At 44.3% G+C, this 20,168-nt stretch overlaps 1 protein-coding gene across 1 annotated transcript in view; it reads right to left on the bottom strand.

Moving 5' to 3' along the window:
• The window catches only part of LOC137375610 (PH and SEC7 domain-containing protein 2-like), a 198,689-nt gene that overhangs the window by 93,987 nt on the left and 84,534 nt on the right, over positions 1-20,168 (bottom strand). The gene's annotated exons all lie outside the window — the stretch shown is intronic.

Below are 20,168 nucleotides of genomic sequence, written 5' to 3'. Positions count from 1 at the left end.
ATCACCAAGCCTGGATGGCTTACCCTCCAAATACTAAGGGAAGCTAATGATGAAATAGCAACAACAGTAATCATAATTTTCCAAAGATGCTAGACAGCAGGGTAATAAGTTTTACATCTTGTTCACAAAATGGATTGCTGCTAATGCAGAAAACTAGTTATACTCATGCTGGCTGTAAGAAAACTGCGAGGGAATATATCAAGGAATATGATTAGTGAGTGCATTAAGATATTGGCTAATTGGGGATAGATACTACAATTAAAAAGGTATGACCATACTTGACGAATTGAAACAAATTATTTATGGGAATTATCATTGCAAAGGCAAAAACAATGTAGTGGACATAAAACATTTGTGATTTCCAAAAGCAATGGATAAAATGTTACATAAAAGATTTGTTCTGAAAATTAAGGTCTATGTTAGTAAAGGTGAACTGGTAGCATGGATCGGGGCATGGCCACAGGTTTTAAAAGAATGGAGTAGGAATAAATGGCAGTTTCTCAGATTGGCATAATATAACAACTGGTATGCCCCAGGAACCTGATTTGGGACCTCTGTTTTCTCCATATACATTAGTGACTGCGAACCAGACGAAGAAGGAATTGTATAAAAATTTGACAAACTGAGGAAAAATCTGGATACTGCAAGAAACGAAGACCGTTGTATTCCAACACAGATAAATGTGAAGTAGGGCATTTTGGTAAAAGAACATAGAATGTGGGTTGCAAATAACCAGATCTTTAAAAATTGCAGTTGGGAAAAAAAAGTGCAAATGAGATTCTGGGCTTTTTATATAGGGACAATGAAAACAATAGCAAGAAAGTGATGCTATTAGTGATGCATAGGTTAAGCCACAATTGCAGTTCAATATGCAGTTTTGGGCACCCACATTATGGAAAACATATTGGAAGCATTGAAAAGCTGCAACATAGATTTATCAGGATGAAACCTTGGAGAAAAAAATGTTAAGATGAGAGACTTGAAAAACTAGTCAGTGAAGCAAAGAAGATAAAGGGACATCTAACAGAAGTATTCAAAGTTTTGAAAGTTTTTGAAAAAATATTATTTCCAATGGTTGCTAAACTGGTAACAAGCGTAAATTTAGGGTTAGTACTAAAAGAACTTAGGGGGAGGTTAGAATAATTTGTTTCCTGCAAAAAGCTATTAAAACATGCAATATATTAACACAAACAGCTAATGAAACTGAGTCAATCACAACATTGAGCGAGAATTAGATAACAATTGAAAAGGACACTGGGAAGAAGCAGGCAGATGGATTTTAGAAAGGACGTGTGGATTAGCTGAGTGAAGTGCAAAGAGATGTTGAAATACAGGACTGTAGACCAACAATGGGATCTTTTTTAATAAGATAGCAAATGTGCAAAATACATACATACTACTAAAAAGGAGACTACTTCAAGTTTCATAATGAGATGGATAAAGAGGTTAGAAACAAACTAAAATTAAAAGAGGGCACATGGAGCCGAAAGGTATGGTAAAAATAATAGCAAATATGAAAAAATAAAGAAAGAGGGATAAGGAAAGCAAAGAAGGAGTATGAGGAGAGAATCTCAAAGAATATTAAAAAGAATAGTAAAGCATTCTACAAATATATCAGGAAAAGGAAACTTGTTAAATATGAGGTGGAACCCCTGAGAGGACTGGATGGTAATTTAATAGAGCAATAATTAGCTGGGATTCTTAACAAGTTCTTTGCATCAGTATTTACAAAAGAGGATATTGGGGAAGAGGTAAATAGTGACTTAGTTAAAAATTAAATACAGCATCCCCTTCATGACCAATATATCCTTCCTGAGGTGTAGTACCCAAAACTGAATGCAATACTCCAGTTGGTGTCATTAGTTCAAATCCAAAGACCAAATTTATTTTAATGGTTGATAGAATTTCATAACAATGCTTGACCACAATTTTTTGTTCATATATAAAAAACTGCAACTAATATAGTATAATACAGTAACACTTCACCTTCTATCCCTGACTTCCCAAGTCTACTGCATGAGCAATCTTACTGAATAGGTAGGTACCAAATTTAGAATAATTGATTGCCTAAGATTAATATTATAGATGTTTTGTACAACGTTTGACATGTAAATTAATTTTGTTTATTAGGTATCAGCTTATTGGTAGTACTTTTGCCTGAGACAGAAGGTCATGCCACACTCCAGAGATTTGAGCACATAATCTATGCTGATACTTCAGTGCAGTACTGAAGGTGTGCTGCACTGTCAGAGGAGCCATCTTTTAGATGAGACATCAAGTCAAGGCACATTCATCCCTTTCAGGTGGATGTAAAAAATCACACAGCACTATTCAACAAAGAGCAGAGATTTCTTCCAGTGTTCAGGCCAACACATATCCTTGAATCAACACCTAAAACACATAATCTCATCATTTTATTTAATTGCTGTTTGTGAGACCTTCGGCAGGACTTTGCATTTGGGGTCAGGAACCCAGCGTCAGTACCATTTCTGGGTCCCCACACTGCACTGGAGTGGTGGGGGGGGGGGGGGGGAAGTAGTCAAAGTCCACGATTTTGCCTGAGGTGGGCTGCTAATTAGCTGAAGGGTGGGTTTGGTGGCCAATTAGTGGCGGCAGGTGCAGGTTGGAGGCAGGACTTCTTAAAGAGAGGGCCATATTTAAGGGCATCAAAGCAGCCATTAATGTGACAGCTGTTTCGAAGCAGAATGCAAGCTCCAGTGCAACAGGAAGCGAGGCGGAGGACTGGCACCCGGGCCAGGGCTGCCTCACGTTTCACAAATGCGGACCTTGAGGTGATACCAAAGGCTGTGAGAGAGAGCAGGGAGGTCCTCTTTTCAGAGGGTGATAGGAGAAGTCCACCCAGGCAAACAAGTAGGCCTGGATGCAGGTGGCAAAAACTGTGATCAGCAGAAATGCAGTGGGAACTGCGTGCAGTGCTGTAAGAGGTTGAATGACCTTCTTCATTCTGGCAAGGATGAATGCAAAACAGACCCTGATGACAGGCCTCTAGGTATGCAACTCCCAGCAAATACACCAGCTGAGCAGCCTGAACATGGGATAAAAGTATGCCCAGAGTACTGGCCTCTCAGCAATGGCCAGAGCCCTAGTACCGTTTAGGAACTGACAGCACTGATACATGCAGCTTTTTATGTAAATGGTCAGAGAGGCCAGCAGTGCCTTAACTCTCTCTCTTTGTCCTTGCTGGAGAAGCAGGCGCACAATTCGCAGGAGAGGGTTCACACTGGAGGAGGAATGCCACAGCTCGTTATCACAACTGTGGAGGAGGCAGCAATGGAAATCACCAGGGTGGCCATGCAGGACCAAGTCACGGATGGAGAGATAGAAATACTGGAAAAGTGAGTGAAAAGATATTGTGATTTGTAGATGAAGCGGGTGAAGTGCATTCCACCCTATCCAATAGTATGCCTAAGTATCAGCTGCATTGGGAAGCCTCAGCACTGCAGAGGCTTTTGCTGTCACAGAATTCTCATGATTACCTTCTTGTGTCTCACACAAGGTCAGTCATGGAGGGCAATTGTCGCATCACTGAGGGCATCGCAAACATCCAAGACAGCAGAATCAGCACCATCACATCATACAAGCACACCCTCCACAAGGGCAAATACACTCATACAGTGGGTCCTCAGGCACGGTTAGAAAGGGTGGCACTGGGTGAACAGCACAGCACTAGTGAGCAGGAGGAGGTGAGAGAGAGGCAGAGGCAACTGTGGGCAGTCCCCCTCAGAGGATGAAGGACAGACACAGCCATGCTCAGCTGGACGCAGATGCAGGGTCTTGGGAGTCACAAGCAAGGAGTCTCTATTTTGACCAGCAGAGAGAGATATGTACCCATACGTCAGAGTTCCCTGAGGCAGTGTAGGGCCATGGGATGAGAATGGAGGAGTCCATTCAGCTCATGTGCGCCTCCATGGCTCAGGGCTTTGAATGCATGAGGTCCTCCATTTACAGAGTGGCAAACCTCATGGAGAGCCATATGTGGCAGCATATATCCACAGAGTGCGTTCACTGCTCTGTAGCATTGACCGGTCAGTGGCGCTGATGGCATAAAGATGCATGCAGTGGATTCCAGTTGTGCCCCAACTGGTGGTCCCCTCCAGCGATCCACAGAGCAATTAAAGGCTGAGGCAGTCACTGACGATGATGAGGTAGCTCCCCTAATGGGGTGCCATCTTCATCATCAGCCTTCTTGGCCTCTATGACTGAGGGACCCAGTGATGGAGGCTGCCCCTGCATTGCCACTGGTGCAACAGCCTCTGGAGGTGCCCCCGCTGGCACCTCCACAATGAGAATGACCGCCACAGGCATCTCCGCCACAAGCAGACACAAGCGAGCAGGCTCCTCAACCTTATCTGTGGCCAGGAGCACCACGTAGAAATGGCGTCGGTTAGAGCACTGAGTGTTTCACACGAGTTTATTTGATTTGTTAATGGGCACTTGGTTACTTTTTGCGAACACTATAAATTCTGACATGACTCCAGACATGTGAGCTTCCATTCTTTAATGGCAAAACTCAAAAAGAGGGATGAAGTGGTGGAGGGAAGCAAAGATGTTTGAAGGGGGACAGTGAGACCGCTGGACAAATGTGCATCTTTCATTGGTGGTAAGAGTGGATCTATTCAAAGCTGCGTCTTCAATGGAAGTGTTCCCACAGGAAGCTCAGAGTGAGTTCCAGAGCAGGCAGTCCTCCTGGGTTAGAAGCACTCAGGTGAAATGTGACTGGATCAGATGTTTCCTGGCGTTGACACCATCTCATTGACACCATCCTGATATGAGCCTTGACTGCTGCACTGGCCCCACCCACCTCCCTGCACAGTCTGGGCACCTCTTTGCTCTGCACATCTTCATCCTCCTCTTCCATCTCCTGCTCCTCCACTTCCTCCGATGAACTTGTCGTTCCAGGGCCTCACCCTCTTCAAGGTCTACACCTCTCTGAAGAGGTGATAGAGAGCGCAGCAGATCACCACAATGTGCAAGACCCTTTCAGGAGTGTACTTCAGGGCACCGACCAACTGGTGTAGGCAGCGGAACTGAATCTTTGGAAGAACGATGGCCTGCTCAATGCGGTCCCTGTGACCCTTTGGTATTCGCGCCTCTGTGGCTCTACCTTTGGGTCATGTAAAGGGGTAGATAGTCACCTCTTCAAGGTTGTCCCTTAGAATTCATCCGTGAAGTTTGGGTGGTGACAAGAAGAGCTGTGGCATCCTGGACTACCGGAGGATGAAAGCATCATGGCAACGACCAGGATAGCCAGAACACATATGCATAAAGCTCTTGTTGTGATTGCAGACCAGCTGAACACTGAGGGAGTGGAAGCCCTTCCTGTTGATGAATCTCACTGGCCACTCACTCGACAACTTGTTGGCCATCTGGGTGCAATTGATGATGCCCTGTGGTATTCCAGCGACGGAGGTGAATTCCACTACCACTTGTGCCTGCGAGGCCCCATCTGTTTGAAATTGTATGAACTGCCCAGCTCTTGCAAATTGGGCATCAGTGACCTGTGAGACGCAATGGTGTGCTGCTGCTTGAGAGATGGCACCAAGGTCCGCAGCTGATCCTTAGAAGGAGGTAGAGGCAAAGAAGTTCAAGGCTACAGAGACTTTGACAGCTACTGGCTGGGCATGGCAAGCAGTGCTGTGAGGTGTGAGGTCTTTGCAATGAGGGCACACATCTCAGTAACTATTTGTCTAGATAGGCACAGTCTCCTATGGCACTGGTTCGCCGACATGTCCAGGTAGATTCTTTTTAGTAGTACACATGATGTTGTGGGTATGGCCTCCATTGCATTCCTACCCCTCATTCCTCTCCTCTGCCCGCCACATGCCCAGGGCTCTGCCTCTGCTACTGAGGATGTTGATCCTCATCGCTACTCGACCCAATCTCTGAAAACCTTAATCCCATGTCCAGCTGTTGCCTTGCTCATGCTCAGCTGCAGTCACAATGACTTCTGGACCCCCTCCCCCATTTTATGGTTTCACTATCCCTGGAGGGTCAAGTTCCCCTCCACTGCCCGAGTGCATACAGACTACTCACTCCGCAGCCGTGAGGTAGGCAGTGGTGTAGTGGTATTATCACTGGACTAGTAACCCAGAGACCCAGGGTATGGCTCTGGGGACATGGGTTCGAATCCCACCACAGCAGAAGGTGGAATTTGAAATTAATTAATAAATCTGGAATTAAAAGCGAGTCTAATGATAGCCATGAAACCATTGTCGATTGTTGTAAAAACGCATCTAGTTCACTAATGTCCTTTAGGGAAGGAAATCTGCTGTCCTTACCTGGTCTGGCCCACATGTGACTCCAGACCCACAGCAATGTGGTTAACTCTTACATGCCCTCTGAAATGGCCTAGCAAGCCACTCAGTTGTACCTAACCGCTACGAAGTCAATAAAAAGGAATGAAACCGGACAGACCACCCGGCATCGACCTAGGCACCGGAAACAACAATGGCAAACCCAGCCCTGTCGACCCTGCAAAGTCCTCCTTACTAACATCTGGGGGCTTATGCCAAAGTTGGGAGAGCTGGCCCACAGACTAGTCAAGCAACAGCCTGACATAGTCATACTCACGGAATCATACCTTACAGACAATGGCCCAGACACTGCCATCACCATCCCCGGGTATGTCCTGTCCCACCGGCAGGACAGACCCACCAGAGGTGGCGGCACCGTGGTATACAGTCGGGAAAGAGCTGCCCTGGGAGTCCTCAACATTGACTCCAGACCCCATGAAGTCTCATGGCATCAGGTCAAACATGGGCAAGGTAACCTCCTACTGATGACCACCTACCGCCCTCCCTCAGCTGATGACTCAGTACTCCTCCATGTTGAACACCACTTGGAGGAAGCACTGAGGGTGGCAAGGGCACAGAATGTACTCTGGGTGGGGGACTTCAATGTCCATCACCAAGAGTGGCTCGGTAGCACCACTACTGACCGAGCTGGCCAAGTCCTAAAGGACATAGCTGCTAGACTGGGTCTGCAGCAGGTGGTGGGGGAACCAACATGAGGGAAAAACATACTTGACCTAGTCCTCACCAATCTGCCTGCCGCAGATGCTTCTATCCATGATATATTGGTAGGAGTGACCACCGCACAGTCCTTGTGAAGACGAAGTTCCGCCTTCACATTGAGGATACCGTCCATTGTGTAGTGTGGCACTATCACCGTTCTAAATGGGATAGATTTTGAACAGATCTAGCAATGCAAAACTGGGCATCCATGAGGCACTGTGGGCCATCAGCAGCAGCAGAATTGTACTCAATCACAATCTGTAACCTCATGGCCCGGAATATCCCCCACTCTACCATTACCATCAGGCCAGGAGACCAACCCTGGTTCAATGAAAAGTGCAGGAGGGAATGCCAGGAGCAGCACCAGGCATACCTTAAAATGAGGTGTCAACCTGGTGAAGCTGCAACACAGGACTATCTGCATGCCAAACTGCGTAAGCAGCATGCGATAGACAGAGCTAAGCGATCCCATAACCAACGGATCAGATCTAAGTTCTGCAGTCCTGCCACATCCTGTTGTGAATGGTGGTGGACAATTAAAACAACTAACTGGAGGAGGTGGCTCCACAAATATCCCCATCTTCAATGATGGGGGAGCCCAGCACATCAGTGTGAAATCTAAGGCTGAAGCATTTGCAACAATCTTCAGCCAGAAGTGCCGAGTTGATGATCCATCTCGGCCCCCTCCTGAAGTCTCCAGCATTACAGATGCCAGACTTCAGACAATCGATTCACTCCATGTGATATCAAGAAACGACTGGAGGCACTGGATACTGCAAAGGCTATGGGTCCTGACAATATTCCAGCAATAGTACTGAAGACCTATGCTCCAGAACTTGCTGCAATCCTCGCCAAGCTGTTCCAGTATAGCTACAACACTGGCATCTACCCGCCAATGTGGAAAATTGCCCAGGTATGGCCTGCACACAAAAAGCAGGACAAGTCCAACCCGGCCAGTTACCGCCCCATCAGTCTACTCTCAATCATCAATAAAGTGATGGAAGGTGTTATCAACTGTGCTATCAAGCAGCACATGCTTAGCAATAACCTGCTCAGTGATGCTCAGTTTGGGTTCCGCCAAGGCCACTCAGCTCCTGACCCTCATTACAGCCTTGGTTCAAACATGGACAAAAGAGCTGAACTCAAGAGGTGAGGTGAGAGTGACTGCCCTTGACATCAAGTCAGCATTTGACCGAGTATGGCATCAAGGAGCCCTAGCAAAACTGGAGTCAATGGGAATCGGGGGGAAAACCCTCTGCTGGTTGGAGTCATACCTAGCGCAAAGGAAGATGGCTGTGGTTGTTGGAGGTCAATCATCTGAGCTCCAGGACATCACTGCAGGGGTTCCTCAGGGTAGTGTCCTCGGCCCAACCATCTTCAGCTGCTTCATCAATGACCTTCCTTCAATCATAAGGCAGAAGTGGGGATGTTCGCTGATGATTGCACAATGTTCAGCACCATTCGTGACTCCTCAAATACTGAAGCAGTCTGTGTAGAAATGCAGTAAGACCTGGACTATATCCAGGCTTGGGCTGATAAGTGGTGAGTAACATTCGCGCCACACAAGTGCCAGGCAATCACTATCTCCAACAAGAGAGAATCTGGAGTAGCCATATAAATACTGTGGCTACAAGAGCGGGTCAGAGGCTTGGAATTCTGTGGCGAGTAACTCACCTCCTGACTCCCCAAAGCCTGTCCACCATCTACAAGGCACAAGTCAGGAGTGCGCGATGGAATACTCTCCACTTGTCCGGATGGGTGCAGCTCCAACAACACTCAAGAAGCTCGACACCATCCAGAACAAAGCAACCCGCTTGATTGGCACACCATCCACAAACATTCACTCCCTCCACCACCGACACACAGTGGCAGCAGTGTGTGCCATCTACAAGATGCACTGCAGCAACGCACCAAGGCTCCTTAGACAGCACCTTCCAAACCCGCGACCTCTACCACCTCGAAGGACAAGAGCAGCAGATGCATGGGAACATCACCACCTGCAAGTTCCCATCCAAGTCACATACCATCCTGACTTGGAACAATATCACCGCTCCTTTACTGTCACTGGGTCAAAATCCTGGAACTCCCTTCCTACCAGCACTGTGGGTGTATCTACCTCACATGGACTGCAGCGTTTCAAGAAGGCAGCTCACCACCACCTTCTCAAGGGCAATTAGGGATGGGCAATAAATGCTGGCATAGCCAGAGATGCCCACATCTCATGAATGAATAAAAAAAAACCCGCTGTACAACCAGTGGCACCTGTGTGCCAATGGCTGAGTGCCCCTCTCAGCCGTGCTCCCTTTTATGGGCCAACCTAATTGCATGGTGTGACCATGACTGGCTCCCAGCTGTGTTGCCACCTCCCTTGCACCTGAACTGCTCCTGATCCATCGTGCAACCTGTGCACCCCCACATAATTCCAAAGTGGCCCTTGACAAACTGACACCAAGCTTGCTAACAAGATCAATTGGCCATTTATCCAAATTGGGCAGGTTGCCGGGTCCCACCTCCCCCATCCTAACCAATATCACTGGCAGCAGGAACAGCAACATCAAACCAGCACACTGGCCGGCGACGCTAATTTTCGCGCCCGCTCGCCTAGGCACTCAACCCTATAGGGGCCTAAAAATCCTGCCACTTGTTGTGGGCAGATTGGTTACTGCTTTCCCCTATCTTACAACAGTGACCATCCTTTACAGGTACTTAATTGGCTGTAAAACATTTTGAACATAAGAAAAAGGAGCAGGAGTAGGCCATTCAGCCCTTGGAGCCTGCTCCGCCATTCAATGAAGTCATGGCTGATCTTCTACTTCAATGCCATTTTCCTGCACTATTCCCGTATCCCTTGATGTTTTTAATATGTAGAAATCAATCTATCTCAGTCTTGAACATGCTGAACAACTGAGCCTCCACAGTCTTCTGGGGTAGAGAATTCCAAAGATTCACCACCCTCCGAGTGAAGAAATTCCTCCTCATCTCAGTCCTAAATGGCCTGTACCTTATTCTGAGACTGTGTTCCCTGGTTCTAGACTCCCCAGCCAGGGGAACATCCTTTTTGCATCTACCCTGTCGAGTCCTAGAATAATTTTGTATGTGTGAAGGAGATCACCTCTCATTCTTCTAAACTCCAGAGAATAAAGGCCCAGTCTATTAAATCTTTCCTCACAGGACAATCCTTCCATCCCAGGAATTAGATTGGTGAACCTTTGTTGCACTCCCTCTATGGCAAGTGTATCTTTCCTTGGGTAAGAAGGTCAAAACTACACACAATATTCCAGGTGTGGTCTCACCAAGGCTCTATATAATTGTTACAACCAGGTGAGAAAGGTGTCTTGGGGTCTCTTTCAGCATTCACCTGGTCTTATTGTAACAGGATTTTTAATTTTTAAACACGCTGTGGTTTGAGCTCCCCTTTGGTGAATCCTTGTTCACCGCTTTCCAATTATAAGGCAAGGAAATGAGCACAACCAGGTTTTCTCAGGTTTAAAGAAGAAAAGTGAAATTTATTAAACTTAAACTCTAATTTGGTTAACGCCTATGGATGGACGTCACACCCCATGCTAGCATGCATACGCAATACACACATGCAAATAGAGACAGAAAAGAGCAGAAGGAAAATAAAGTGGATAGGTTTGAGGCAATATCAGAAGATTTTCTTGTTACGGTGCTTCGAGCTCACTGTAGTCCTTTTGTAGGTAGTTCTTGCTTTTTGTTGGGGACCAGTATTCTTCTTAAATCTTGTTCACTGTAGGAGACTTTTCTCTCTTGGAGATCATGTGTCTTCAATAGGTCTTCAGTTCCGTGAGAAAGAGATGAGAGCAGACAGGAGAGAGGTCTTTCAGTCCAGGAACAAACAGCTTTATGAGTTCAAATTTTCTGTGGCAAGTTCAAATTCAAAAAACTCCAACAGCAGTTAGTCATGTGACTAAACTGGTCTGACCAAATCTGTTTGTGTATTCAGCCATCTAAGCAGCTAACCTGGAATGCTGGCCTCTCCATCTTCAATGTCTGGTAATCAAAAGTACATTGTGGATTAAATTGGTGCAGGGAGTGGCCCTTTGTCTTTCCTTTGTACTTGGAGTACTTGATGAGGTGTATATGGACTTTCAAAAGGCGTTTGATACAGTACCACAGACTTGTGAGCGAAGTTATAACTCATGGAATAAAAGGGACAGTAGCAACATGGATACGGAATTGGCTGAATGATAGGAAACAAAGAGTAGTGGTTAATGGATTTTTTTGGGCTGGAGGAATGTTTGTAGTGGAGTTCCCCAGGGGTCAGTGTTGGGACCCTTGCTTTTCCTGATATTTATTAATGACCAAGGGCTTGGTGTGTAGGCACAATTTCAAAGTTTGCGGATGACACAAAACTTGGAAACATTGTGAACTGTAAGGACGACAGTGTAGAACTTCAAAAGGACATAGACAAGTTCGTGGAATGTTTGGACAGGTAGCAGATGAAGTTCAATGCAGAGAAATGTGAAGTGATTCATTTTGGTAGCAAAAACATGGAGAGGCAATATAAAATAAAGGGTACAATTCTAAAGGGGATGTGGCAGAAGAGCAACCTGGGTGTATATGTACATAAGTCATTGAAGGTGGCAGGACAGGTTGAGAGCGCAGTTAATAAAGCATACAGTCTCTTGGGCTTTATTAATAGGGGCATAGACTACAAGAGCAAGGAAGTTATGTTGAACATATATAAGACACTAGGGTGAATTTTACCAGCCCCCTCAACACCGTAGGTACGTAAAATGCTAGCAGGAATGGCCCGCCACGACCCCCGACCCCGAGAAGGCCCCGCTGGATATTAGCGGAGGTGGCGAGGCCTCGGTGCAGCCCCCCACCGGTTGGCCTTCATTAAAATATTTAAATGAGCATTAATAACATTCAAATGAACTTACACACTGACAGCGGCCGCCCCACACAGATTTTACGGCCAAACTGCCGCGACCCGCGTGCCTTCAGAACTCCATTGGAGTTCCGAAGCGAGACACTGATGGGGATTGGGGAGGAATAGAATTATCAGGGTGGGAAGGGTGGGAGATGGTGGGAAGGGGTTGAAGGGCAAATGTGAGAAGGTTGGGGCAGAAAATTCGGGTCGGGAATAAAATAAGTTTTCTCAATATAGGGCAATGAAAAGACTATTGGGGGATTGGGAAAGGGCCTCCATCTTTGAATTATTTATTAAAAGCAAATGAAATCTAATATCCCTTTAAAAATATAAATTTTTGCTAAAGGCTTGAAGACCTTTAAAAATGGCGCCGGCGCCTGCACGGTGGCGCCGGACGCCATTGCTGGGGATGCGGCGGCCGCCCCGTCTATGTCATCAGGGGCGGCTGCTCCGCCCCCTCCATTTAAATCAGCCTATGCACGTAATATCAAGGGGGCTGTGCAGCGGCACTTCAGTATGGTGGAGGAAGGTTCAATTGAAGCATTCAAAAGGGAATTAGACTGTTATATGAGAAGGAAGAATGTACAGGGTTACGGGGAGAAGGTGGGGGAATGGCACTAAGTTAACTGCTCTTTTGGAGAGCCGGTGTGGACACAATGGGCCTAATGGTCCCCTTCTGCACTGTAACAATTCTGTGATTCTGTGGAATGGCAATCTGTGGGGCCTATTTGGGTGAAGACATGACTACCAATGGCAGGGCAAAAGGAGGAGGAATAAACAAGAGGCTGCAGTCAGAGGTGTGAATTATTTTCGAGGGTGGGGTGGGGGCACAGGATTTGAATGAGATAGGACATTGAGCAATTTAAACACTAGGTCAAGAATTTTTCATTTGCAACATTAGGAGACAGGAAGGCCAGATAGAAGAAGAGGATGACATGCAGGACATCATACAAAATAGGATAGGTGCTGTAAAATTTCAGATGACCTGAAATTTATATAGGGTGAAGAGTATATGGTGGTGGAAGCTCAGTTTGGGCTTGAACAGTCTAGTTTAGCAGAAGAACTTAAAACACATCCAATACTGGATATCAAACAAGTTGTTAGGACCAGGTGAGAAAACCTTTCAACCTTCACCTGGTCTTGCTGTAATAGGGTTTAATTTTAAACACACCGTGTTTTAGCTCCCCCTTGGTGAATCCTTGTTCACTGCTTTCCAACTACAAGGCCAAGAAACCAGCACAAACACGCTTTCTTAGGTTTAAAGAAGAAAAGTTTAAACTTATTAAACTTAAACTCTAATTCAGTTGACGCCTACAGATACATGACGCGCCCCATGCTAGCATGCATATGTGATACAAGCAAATAGAGTCAGAAAAAAGCAGAAGACAAATGAAGTGGAAAAGTTTGAGGCAATATCTAAAGAGTTTTTGTTGTGGTTCTTTGAGGTCACTGTAGAGTCCTTGATTGTAGGTAGAGCTTGCTTTTCGCTGGGGCCCAGTATATTTCTTACACCTTGTTTGCTGTTGGAGACTTTTCTCTCTTGGGGTTCATGTGGCTTCAGTGGATTCAGAGGCTTGTGAGAAAGAGATGGGAGCAGACAGGAGAGATCTTCTCAGTCCAGGATCAATCAGAATTTCTGCCCAAACTGTCTGTATAAATTCAAAAAACTCAAGTTACCCAGCAGGTTAGTCATGTGACTAGTTGGTTTGACCATGTCCGTTTGTGTATTTGCCCATCTTAGATGTCAACCTGGAATGCAAGCTCCCCCACCTTCAACATCTAGTGATCAAAAGTCCATTGTGGGTTGAATGTCAGGGAATGGCTGCCTTGTCCTTCCAAACACTGTCTGTTAATATGCAAATGTCTTTTCCAGCGACGGCTGATCTGTTTAACCAGTCTTGTTCACTCCAGTAACAGTTTAAAATCAATGTTCATGACAAAATTAATGTGCCTCATTCTTGGCATGTGGGGGCTTAGCATGACATTTCACAAAAGTGGTAGAAAGGCTGAGAACTAAAGTTGAGTGCCTTTAGTGTAAATAATGAACTGAACTAGTAAGCCTATCTTAGTTAAACTGAATAGTATACTTACAGTCTAATTATCAGCATATAGTTGGCAATTGTGCAAGTGCACTAAAATATGGATTCACTGCTCCTAGTCGCCTATTGTAGAAGCATAAAATAAGCAACTGAATTGAAAAATAGGTAGGCTTTGACATTGTTGCTGGTTGGCAGACCCAGTGGCAATTGAAGCACCCTGCTCAAACAGATGGGCAATTTACTTAAATATTAATTTTGACTTTATATGCTATTTCCCAGAATTTGGCATGCAGAATAGGATGTCAGATGTACTGGAGCACTCAGGGTTGATAGGTCACAGTAGATATAAGGAGATCATATAAAGGGCACAATAATATTAAGATATGCCATTTCTTAATGTTTTCTTTTCTTTTGTTTGTCTTTTCCATCTCTCAAGAACCATTGTGCTAGTTGTTCTGCATTATTTATCTCTGCCTTAGCATCATTCGTAGTGCCAACAGAAATCCCCCTTTCTGATGGTGTGGGAAAGAAGGGGATGCCAAGCAAATCAAGCTACAAGAAAAATGCTCTATGCCCATCCTTCAGAATTTGAAAACCTGTAACTAGTGAACATACTTCACTTTCATAAACAATTAATGCAGAAGAGGTGTCTCTTCTCAAACAGAATCTAGGTAGAAGATTAATGGCACGATCAAGATATGTGAATGCTTGACTAACCAGAATAGTCATAGAGAGATACAACACTGAAACAGGCCCTTCGGCCCACCGAGTCTGTACCGACCATCAACCACCCATTTATACTAATCCTACATGAATCCCACATTCCCTACCACATCCCCACCTTCCCTCAATTCTCCTACCACCTACCTACACTAGGGGCAATTTACAATGACCAATTTACCTATCAACCTGCAAGTCTTTGGCTTGCTTTCTGAGAAACACCCCAATCAGGGCATGTCATGCATTCAATGGTACTTCATGAAATAAGGTAGGCACTGCATGAAGGAAGCCATGTTGGGATGATCATGCCCAGTGTAGCCTGATTGGTCACATCAAAAGGATGCCACCAAACATTTCTACAAGTCCTGGCACTAGAAGCTGGTAATGACCATATGGAATTGTCTTCTCAGAGTATAAATTTTCAAAAAGCAGATGTAGAATTGTGCCATCTGTTGCAGGAAAAGTGTAGCTACCATGCAGCATAGAGATGGAATATTCAGTGATGTTAATGGTCAGCACTAGCCTGAAATTTTTTCTTTCTTGCGGGCATGGAGAGGGCAATTCTTTTTGCAACCACCTCAGGCATGAATCTGCAGGCAACTGATGGAGCAGCCCAGAAGCTAAGGTTTGCAATCTCCTTTCAGTTCCCTGTACCTACATTCTTGAAAAAGGCTGTTAAGTGATTGAGATGCTTTTTAAGGTTCTGCAAAGGCTTTCCAAATTTTGTCACTCTATTGTGACATTCCCCTTTCAACTGTGGTCATCCCTTTAAATTTCATTTGCCATCAATTTTCTCACAATATGTGCTCCCAACGCCTGTACATATCTCCACCTGAAGCTGTAATATATATGCGAACCATGGAAATTGAGTGTAAACAAGATAATTCCATTCAAGTCTGTCTAAACTCACCAATAACCATTCCACTACAATCTATGTCAAAGCACAAAATACTTTTGTAAATAATAATCTAATGTGCTCAATCTCAGAAAATTCTAAGATCGAACTAGTGCATTTTGGTGAATGATTCATTTGCCATCTCAAAATTCCTGCACTGAAGTACCATAACTACAAAATACTCCACATTTATTCTGACCAGCTCATTTATTCTTTCAGTATTGATTGTTTTTTGCAACTATGAAACTTGTGCTATAAGACATAACACATTTACAAAACTACTTTTGCTGATTATAATGAAGTGCAAAGAAATTGAAAACTAAAAGTTTTGCTTTCACAGTATAGTATTATGCTACCAATATGGGAAAGTCTTTGCTCGAGTCGCTCTGACCAGGCTCCAGAACCTGGCCGAGCGCGTCTACCCTGAGGCACAGTGTGGCTTTCGTGCAGAGAGATCGACCGTTAACATGCTATTCTCCCTTCGTCAGATACAGGAGAAATGCCGTGAACAACAGATACCCCTCTACATTGCTTTCATTGATCTCACCAAAGCCTTTGACCTCGTCAGTAGACGTGGTCTTTTCAGACTACTAGAAAAGATTGGGTGCCCACCAAAGCTACTAAGTATCATCACCTCATTGCATGACAATATGAAAGGCACAATTCAACATGGTGGCTCCTCATCAGAGCCCTTTCCTATCCTGCGTGGTGTGAAACAGGGCTGTGTTCTCGCACCCACACTTTTTGGGATTTTCTTCTCCCTGCTGCTTTCACATGCGTTCAAGTCCTCTGAAGAAGGAATTTTCTTCCATACAAGATCAGGGGGCAGGTTGTTCAACCTTGCCCGTCTAAGAGCGAAGTCCAAAGTACGGAAAGTCCTCATCAGGGAACTCCTCTTCGCTGACGGTGCTGCTTTAAAATCTCACACTGAAGAGTGCCTGCAGAGTCTCATCAACAGGTTTGCGGCTGCCTGCAATGAATTTGGCCTAACCATCAGCCTCAAGAAAACGAACATCATGGGGCAGGACGTCAGAAATGCTCCATCCATCAATATTGGCGACCACGCTCTGGAAGTGGTTCAAGAGTTCACCTACCTAGGCTCAACGATCACCACTAACCTGTCTCTAGATGCAGAAATCAACAAGCGCATGGGTAAGGCTTCCACTGCTATGTCCAGACTGGCCAAGAGAGTGTGGGAAAATGGCGCACTGACACGGAACACAAAAGTCTGAGTGTATCAGGCCTGTGTCCTCAGTACCTTGCTCTATGGCAGCGAGGTCTGGACAACGTATGCCAGCCAAGAGCGACGTCTCAATTCATTCCACCTTCGCTGCCTCCGGAGAATACTTGGCATCAGGTGGCAGGACCGTATCTCCAACACAGAAGTCCTCGAAGCGGCCAACATCCCCAGCTTGTACACACTACTGAGTCAGCGGCGCTTGAGATGGCTTGGCCATGTGAGCCGCATGGAAGATGGTAGGATCCCCAAAGACACATAGTACAGCGAGCTCGCCACTGATATCAGACCCACCGGCCGTCCATGTCTCCGCTATAAAGACGTCTGCAAACGCGACATGAAATCCTGTGACATTGATCACAAGTCGTGGGAGTCAGTTGCCAGCGTTCGCCAGAGCTGGCAGGCAGCCATAAAGACAGGGCTAAAATGTGGCGAGTCGAAGAGACTTAGTAGTTGGCAGGAAAAAAGACAGAGGCGCAAGGGGAGAGCCAACTGTGCAACAGCCCCGACAAACAAATTTCTCTGCAGCACCTGTGGAAGAGCCTGTCACTCTAGAATTGGTCTTTATAGCCACTCCAGGCACTGCTTCACAAACCACTGACCACCTCCAGGCGCATATCCATTGTCTCTCGAGATAAGGAGGCCCAAAAGAAAAAAGAAAAGAATGGTGGGCAGGTAGTGTTGAAAGTGCAGTACCCGCCAGATCGTAATCATAGCACCTGGACTGCCATTTTCAACATGGCAGGAATTCACCATAAATATTAGGAAGGAATGTTACCACCAAAAGCTTTTCGAAATTAACAATATATAGTTCAACAACAATCTTCAAAATTAATTTTTACTTTTGAGCAGCTATAAGCAAAGCTGAAAAATATTATGTTATGAAATAAAAGTATTATGAATTTTTCAGTTATTTTAAAATTGGAATCTTTGTCTTTAAAATGGGCATATTTCAACATAATTAATTTTTAATTGCATACAATGCTAAAGAACTGTTTTTATCTTTATTATGTACAGATATTGAAAGGTTCAGGATATGTTAAGTGTATTGGAAATTGTATTTAAAAATGCATACAGAACTGTCCTCCAATGGATAAAAATACCACTTTCAATTATAAGATTAATGTAATAGAGCTGAGAAGTTTTATTAGCCAAGGTATAGAATATAAGAGCAGGGGAGTTATGCTGGAACTGTATAACTCATTGGTTAGGCCATAACTTGAGTACTGTATGCAATTCTGGTCACCTCATTACAGAAAGGATGTAATTGCACTAGAGAGGGTACAGAGGAGATTTACGAGGATGCTGCCAGGACTGGAAAAATGCAGCTATGAGGAAAGATTGGATAGTTTGGGGTTGTTTTCCTTGGAACAGAAAAGGCTGAGGGGGGATCTGATTGAAATGTACAAAACTTTGAGGGGCCTGGATAGAGTGGAGGTGGAGGGTCTATTCACCTCAGCACAGGGGTCAGTGACGAGGGGGCGTAGATTTAAAGTGATTGGTAGAAAAGTTAGGGGGGAGATGAGCAAAACTGTTTCACTCAGAGGGTGGTGGGGATCTGGAACTCACTGCCGGAAAGGGTCGTTGAGGCAGAAACCCTAAACTCATTCAAAAGGAGTTTGGATATGCACCTCAAGTGCCGTAATCTGCAGGGCTATGGACCAAATGCTGGAAGGTGGGATTAGAATAGGTGGATTGTTTTTCGGCTGGCGCAGACATGATGGGCCAAGTGGCCTCTTTCTGTGTCTTATGATTTCTATGAAAACTGTGGGATTGCCCCCTTATACAGTGTTATCACACTGCTCTGTAGAGTAGCAGGACTTCTCCACTTCTAATGAGGGAATTATATTTTTGTCCACCAGAAGTGAGAAACAGAAAATTGCAATAAACACACCAACTGGAAAATTTACCCTGGTGCACTCCTATAGATGTTGGAAGGTAGACAAGAGGGTGCTGGTTGAAACCTATGCTTACCTGTCCACCCTCTCAGTTGGGAATTATATGTAACACTGGGAAAAAGTGGTGGTGAAAACAAGAACCTGTAGAGGTTAGAGAAATTAACTTAACAAAAAAATACAATTGAAAACAAATGTTGACATGTAAAATTTATATATGGTAACTTAAGTTTCACATGTTTAACCAAATTACAAATGGTAAAAAGTAGCATCTTGCACAAAGGCAGCTATTTCAGCATGTCTAATAATTTAGTTCATACAGTCATACTCAGAGAAAAATTAATTAAAATATCAATTAGAGCAATTAGTGTGCCATGCAAGGGAATGAAAATGAATGATAATGATTCAGTGAAACAGAAAAACTTTTCAGTTCATTGTTTTCTGCAATATTAAATATTCTGTGGTTAAGTTAAAATAATCAAGTTGTAATTTATATAATTGTTAGATATAAAGGTTTAGGCAACAAGCAATACACATAAGGGGATTGCGTACAAAACAAATAATGACGGTAGCAAATAATGTAAATTACTGCATTAAAAGCATGTGCTACAAATTGTGTATCTGTAGCTCTTTGATCGATGTTGTGTGGTAACAAATCCATTCATATAGGCTGTTATAACCCAAGTTAATTTATTCTGCGCTCACAATCCCCAGTAATTGTCTCAATTGGTGTTATAGTTCACCAGCATAAAGGTATATAAATGCTGCCTAAAGTAGCTACAGCACCAATAACAACATTTTCCGCTAAGTAGGAAGAGTCATAAATGTTATAAATGAACATTGTCCCCATGCACATTTAGAAGTAATCAAAAGTACTTTAAAATACAATTCAGGAAAAGTCGTCAAAAGTAACTATTACTCTCAAGAAAACATAAATACAACAGAAATTTTATATATGTACTGACGTGCTATTATATTGTATAGTAGTATCATAGCTACTTTAAATATGCTGCAGTTTAGTTAAAAAGTTTAGACACCTGTCCTAACTTGTTATTTACCATTAAAGGTAAATCTGCCGCTTTACCTTTCCACTCTGCAGAGTTACATCAAAATTGTAATAACTTAACCTGAAGGTTTGTAATAACCCAGACACCCAGTGGATGACTTAGGTTTGCATTTCCAATCAAATGGTCAAAAGCAAAAACACACATATTATTGATCCAATAGAAAAGTTCGCAATTACTAAATTGTCACAGAACATAGAATCTTTCTTTCATTGCCAGCAAACTTCAATGGAATATGTTGATTTTATGGAATTTAGAAAAAGTGAATGTTTATGAGATGGAAAGAGTTAGAGGGTAGCATTAGCTTCAAAGAACATGCACTAAGCAGAACTACACTTACCACCTGTGAGGGGTAAAAACAGCAAATATGGGATCCAGGACCAGGCA

This window comes from Heterodontus francisci, chromosome 12 (assembly GCF_036365525.1).
Source record: "Heterodontus francisci isolate sHetFra1 chromosome 12, sHetFra1.hap1, whole genome shotgun sequence".
Classification (NCBI taxonomy): Eukaryota; Metazoa; Chordata; class Chondrichthyes; order Heterodontiformes; family Heterodontidae; genus Heterodontus; species Heterodontus francisci.
Note: the sequence above shows the minus strand (reverse complement) of the source record. Positions and strands in the feature narration are given on the sequence as shown.